The sequence below is a fragment of the Mastomys coucha genome, unplaced genomic scaffold (assembly GCF_008632895.1).
Source record: "Mastomys coucha isolate ucsf_1 unplaced genomic scaffold, UCSF_Mcou_1 pScaffold2, whole genome shotgun sequence".
Classification (NCBI taxonomy): Eukaryota; Metazoa; Chordata; class Mammalia; order Rodentia; family Muridae; genus Mastomys; species Mastomys coucha.
The window spans coordinates 24236712-24242711 of NW_022196902.1; the positions used below are offsets into that span (position 1 = coordinate 24236712).

Sequence of the window (6000 nt, forward strand, 5' to 3'; positions counted from 1 at the left end):
TTAGGACCACAGTGTGTTAAGCTCAATCCTTATTTATCATTTATGTCAATGATAATCTATACATTTCTTTTAAAAGCTTTGACTGTGAAAACTGTTGACATAAAAAAATAAAGTTTTACAATGAGGTCAAGGGAACAAACAAGTATAGAAGCCTCAAGTTTTCTAAAAATGAAAAAACAAAAGTCAGAACAGATGATTTTCAGTTTCTTACAGGTAGTGTGATGGCGTGTTCTTCCAGGAATTGCCTCTGAACTCCACTCTGGTGGGACTGACTTGACTCACAACCAGTGTGAGCTCCTGAACTCTAGCTTTTATTCCTGATGTGAGGTCATATGACCTTGTCTGCTGATGTTAGTATTTCAACAACCACTCTCAAAACCAGGAAGACACACTGAATCAGTTTTCATTAAAAGGTACTACAAAATATTTATCAAAAACCCCAGCTTCTCTAATCTCCCACATTTCAAAGGCAAGATCAAGGCATTTTAGACATTGTTTTTTGGTTTTAAAGTATTATTTGCTATTCTAAAAAGAAATCTTCGACACCCATAAAAATACAAGCACACTGGATTAAACTACAAGTCATACCAAAACAACCCAAAAATAAAGTCATAAGAACAGTCACAAGTTGATTACTAAAATTGTAAATACACACCTGTAGAAAAAATAGTTAATGCTCCTGAAGGATAGACTCCAGGAACTTCCTTCTGAATGAACCCTTACATTGCCTGGGGAAAGGCTATAAACAATTGCAGGAATGAGTACTAAGGATTACACAACTGATGACCCAGAAAAGCCTGTACATCATCTTCCTCCTCTCTACATCCCACCCTCATTTCACGAGACCCACCCTCCATAGTCAAAATCAGCTCATGGGGTGGCTCTGTAGTAAGACTGCTTGCTATCTGAACTTGAAATCCCAAGCTCAAATCTCTAGCAGCCAAGTGACAGTTTGAGGTTGGCTGCCTCTGCGCCTCTTCTCTCTCCACTGTGGGAGTGGAGCCAAGAGTCTCATTCACAACTGCTGGCTGCCAGTTGAGCTCTAGGTTCAACAAGAGACCATGTCTCTAGGTGAGGGAGCGAGGGAGCTAAACTCCCATCATCCTTATTTGGCCTGTGCACACACACATTTGAGCCTGCACCAACACACCTGCAGTCATACACAGGCATATACAATACACACACACATACACAAACACACACACACAAACACTTGCCCCCACACATACCTCTCTACCAGCAAATCATTTCCCATCAAAACTGGAAGGGGAAGTAAAGCCTGAAAGATAAACCTCTGATTTCAACAACAAGCCTTGTAATTTCACCACAAGCAAAGATTTTATTTATATTCCAAAAGTATCCAAGGCAATAAAAATTTTTTAAATTCAAACTCACTAATAAAAGTTAGCACCTATTCTATTTAAAAAGAAATCCCTTCTTGTCTTCCCAATTTTTTTTCCTTTTCAAATTACTGGAAGTAGACTTCAGGACTGGTCTTCCCATTTACATATTTGACGATAAGAGTTTTCCCAAGATACCCAGTCAACAGAAATGGGCTCTGAGTATCTTTTTATCACCTACATCCCCTGAGGAGGCGAGGCAAAGTCTATGCATGGACATCCCTTCAGGACAGGCTACATTCCACCCTAGCTCATTCCTTGAATGCTCGCTCACTTTTTTAGTTGTGGGGTCAACCCAGTTCAGGAAAAACCATAACATCATTCCATTGCCAATGGACGATAGCCATTGCAAGCATGAAGCAGGATAAAATGTAACTTTCTTCCAAGGTCTACTTAAGGAAGGGGATAGGTTGTAAGAGAGACCTTCTTAGATGGGCCAGGCTCAGTAAAACTCTAGTTCTTAAGCAATGGCATGGCTGGGGCAAGGGTTAGGGAGCACAGAATTCCCCGATGATAGGGGCTATTGAGCATGTCTATTTGATAATCCCTTTCACCCCTTTTAATCTGCACAGGAAAACCAATGTGAAAGGACATGAGAATATACATTTCTACACTGTGAAATGTTTTGCAAGAATAAAATGCGCAAGAATTAGAAAAGTTTACCAGAAGTCTTAGATATGAGAACGCAATGGACAAGAAACAAAAGACAATCAACTGCCTGGAATGTTAACATCAAAAGATATGTGAATTTACATCTAAGCCACTATCAAATGTTCAAAGCAGAACAACGGGCAGTACCGAGAAGGCTCTGTGCATCATCACCTTCTGCACTGTGACAGGGCTCAAAGAGCCTTTGACCTAACATTACTGCTTTTGAAAAATGAATTTGTAAGAAAAAAGGGAATATACCTAAGAAGATAGGTATAAAATATTAAAGTACTGCCTGTAACTGTGAGAGAAGTACAAAATTAAACCAAGCACAGCATATCTGCATTGGTTATTATTTTTTCAGTTATTGAAAATAATTTATTGAGGGGCTAGAGGAATGGCTCAGTGGTTAAGAGCACTCCAAGGGTCCCTGGTTCAACTGCAGCACCCACATGGCAGCTCACAACTGTCTGTAATTCTAGTTACAGAGGATCTGGAGCCATCACAGAGACAAACACACAGGCGAAGCATCATGGCATGGGAACCATCAATATATATGTATCTATATGGACCATGAGGCATTTCCACAGTATATATAACTTACTGAATGCAAAAGGGGGAGTTACTGGGTTGTTTGCATGTGACCTATTTTGGGGAAGAATGAAAATACCTTTGATGTGTAAACATTACTCTCTATAATTACTGATACGTATGCAAACAATGAAGGTTAGGAAAAATGTACAGTAAATAACTAAACCTTGGCAACAGCAGAAGGTGATTTTGGAAGGAAGAAGAAAACCCTAACTCTATTATGATGTGCTATAACAGGCACACAATTAACTTTCTGTGTGTATTTTAAATGAAAGCTTTAATATAAATGAAAAAAGATTTTAGGTAACAGTTTCAGAGGTAGACATGAGATGCTGTAGTCAATTATGATGAAAGATTGTGCTTAAATTCTGGCTATTTAATTTTTGTAAGTATCCAAATAATGAGACTTTTAGTATGGTCTCATCAGTACTATAGAAAGGAAGACTTTCCAAACTGTTAGTAGAAAATTACTCTCATACCACTGTAGCAAAGGCATCATTTCCTTTTTTTTTAATTAGTTATTTTCTTTATTTACATTTCAAATGTTATCCCCTTTCCTGGTTTCCCCTCTGAAAAGCCCCTATCCTATCCCCCTCCCCTTGCTCACCAACCCACCCACTCCCACTTTCCTGTCTTGGCATTCCCCTATACTGGGGCATCGACCATTTTTAGAACCAAAGGCCTCTCCCCCCATTGATGTCCAACAAGGCTATCCTCTGCTACATATGCAGCTGGAGCCATGAGTCCCAGCATGTGTATGCTTTGGTTGGTGGTTTAGTCCCTGAGAGTGCTGGGGGTACTGGTTGGTTCATATTGTTGTTCCTCCTATGGAGTTGCCAAACCTCTTCATCTCCTTGGGTCCTTTCTCTAGCTCCTCCATTGGGGACCCTGTACTCAGTCCAATGGGTGGCTGATAGCATCCACCTCTGTATTTGTCAGGCATTGGCAGAGCCTCTCAGGAGGCAGCTATATTAGGCTCCTATCAGCAGGCACTTGTTGGCATCCACAATAGTGTCTGAGTTTGGTGACTGTATATGGGATGGATCCCCAGGTAGGGAAGTCTCTGGATGGCCTTTCCTTCAGTCTCTGCTCCAGACTTTGTCTCTATCTCTTCCCATGGGTATTTTGTTCCATCTTCTAAGAAGTACTGAAGTATCCATACTTTGGTCTTCCTTCTTCGTGAGCTTCATTTGGTCTGTAAATGGTATCTTGGGTATTTCGAGCTTCTAGGATAATATCCACTTATCAGTGAGTGCATACCGTGTGTGTTCTTGTGATTGGGTTACCTCACTCAGGATGGAGCAGGTGAGAAACATAGCAGCAACCTTGTTTGAACACTGCTGCAAGCTCCTTTAATACCCTGCACCAGGGCCCTATAGGTCCCAAGGAAGCATCTCTTCTAAACAGCAGTTCCTGATTGTTAGGAGCCATCATAGGACAAGCTAATAACTAGTAGGTGATCTTCCTTAGATGGGCTGCTTCAGGTTATAATCTGTGACAGATTTGCTCCATTGGCAAGGTCCAGGGGAAACTCATTTTAGAAAAGATCCCTGCTATTAATATGCTTTTCCTGTTTTTATTAAACATATATAACAATCACTAGGCATTAGCTCTGCATTTTGAGCAGATCTCTGCAAATCTATGGAGATGTACCGCCGTATTAGTGATGCTATATACAAATAGATGAGTTCTTAATTCTTAATGATGATCCTATAAGAATTCCTGAAATTATATCAGCGATTATTAAGCTCTTTTTTTGGATTTTTATTTCTTATTACATATTTTCTTTATTTACATGTCATATGATTTCTCCTTTCCCAGTTTCCCCTCCCAAAAACAAACAAACAAACAAAAACAACAAGAACAAACCCCTGTTGTGTCCCCCCTCCCCATGCTTGCCACCCCACCCCCTCCCACTAATTGACCCTGGAATTCCCCTACACTGGGGCACAGAATCTTCACAGGGCCAAGGGCCTCTCCTCCCATTGATAATCACATTGCAATCCTCTACTATACACATGCTGCCAGAACAATCAGACCCCTCCATGTGCAGTCCTTGGTTGGTGATTGAGTCCCTGGGAGCTCTGAGGGTACTAGTTAGTTCATATTTTTGTTCATCCTAAGAGGCTGCAAAACCTTCAGCTCCTTTGGTCCTTTCCTAACTCCATCATTGGGGACCCTGTACTCAGTTCAATGGATGGCTGTGAGCCTCTACATCTGTATTAGATCTGGATTAGATCAGTCAGGTACTGTCAGAGTCTCTCAGGAGACAGCTATATTAGGCTGGCTGTCCTTCCTTCAGGCTCTTCTCCAAAATTAGGCTCTGCAACTCCTTCCATGGGTATTTGGTTCCCCCTTTTAAGAAAGAATGAAATGTCCACATTTTGGTCTTCCTTCTTCTTGAGTTTCTTGTGGTTTGTGAATTGCTCTTCCTGTATTCCAAACCTCTGGGCTAATAACCACTTATCAGAGAGTGCATACCATGTATGTTATTTTGTGATTGGGTTACCTCACTCAGGATGATATTCTCCAGATCCATCCATTTTCCTAAGAATTTCATAAATTCATTGTTTTTAATAGCTGAGTAGTACTCCATTGTGTACATGAACCACAATTTCTGTATCCATTCCTCTATTGAGGAACATCTGGGTTGTTTCTCATTTCTGGCTATTATAAATAAGGCTGCTATGAACATGGTGGAGCATGTATCCTTATTACATGTTGGAGCATCTTCTGGGTATATGCCCAGGAGTGGTAAAACTGGGTAGAACTATGCCCAATTTCCGGAGGAACCACCAAACTGATTTCCAGAGTAGTTAGTTGTACCACCTTGCAATCCCACCAGAAATGAAGGAGTGTTCTTCTTTCTCCACAACCTCTCCAGCATCTGCTGTCACCTGAGTTTTTTTATACTAGCCAATCTGATTGATGTGAGGTGGAATCTCAGGGTTGTTTTGATTTGCATTTCCCTGATGACTAAGGATGTTGAACATTTCTTTAGGTGCTTCTCAGCCATTCGGTATTCATCAGTTGAGAATTCTTTGTTTAGCTCTGTACCCCATTTTTAAATAGGGTTATTTGGTTCTCTGGAGTCTAACTTCTTCAGTTCTTTGTATACACTGGATATTAGCCCTCTATCAGATATAGGGTTGGTAAACATCTTTTCCCAATTTGTTGGTTGGCGTTTCGTCCTATTGACAGTGTCTTTTGCCTTACAGAAGCTTTGAAACATTATGAGGTCCCATTTGTCAATTCTTGATCTTAGAGCAGAAGCTATTGGCGTCCACTTCAGGAATTTTCCCCTGTGCCTATTTGCTCGAGGTTCTTCCCCACTTTCTTTTCTATTAGTTTCAATGTATCT

The 6000-nt window shown here is 40.7% G+C and overlaps 2 protein-coding genes across 9 annotated transcripts in view; one reads left to right on the forward strand and one right to left on the reverse strand.

Moving 5' to 3' along the window:
- The window catches only part of Hddc2 (HD domain containing 2), a 128446-nt gene that overhangs the window by 105377 nt on the left and 17069 nt on the right, over nucleotides 1-6000 (forward strand). For 4 of the 5 annotated variants that reach the window (XR_004121591.1, XR_004121592.1, XR_004121595.1 and 1 more), the window contains one exon: nucleotides 1973-2387. The exons of the other annotated variant lie outside the window; for it this stretch is intronic. The gene's annotated coding sequence lies outside the window, so the exon portion shown is untranslated. Of the gene's footprint in view, nucleotides 1-1972; nucleotides 2388-6000 lie in introns of those variants that run through there. 5 annotated transcript variants of the gene reach the window in all.
- Nucleotides 1-6000, reverse strand: part of Tpd52l1 (TPD52 like 1) — a 107622-nt gene that overhangs the window by 63896 nt on the left and 37726 nt on the right. The gene's annotated exons all lie outside the window — the stretch shown is intronic.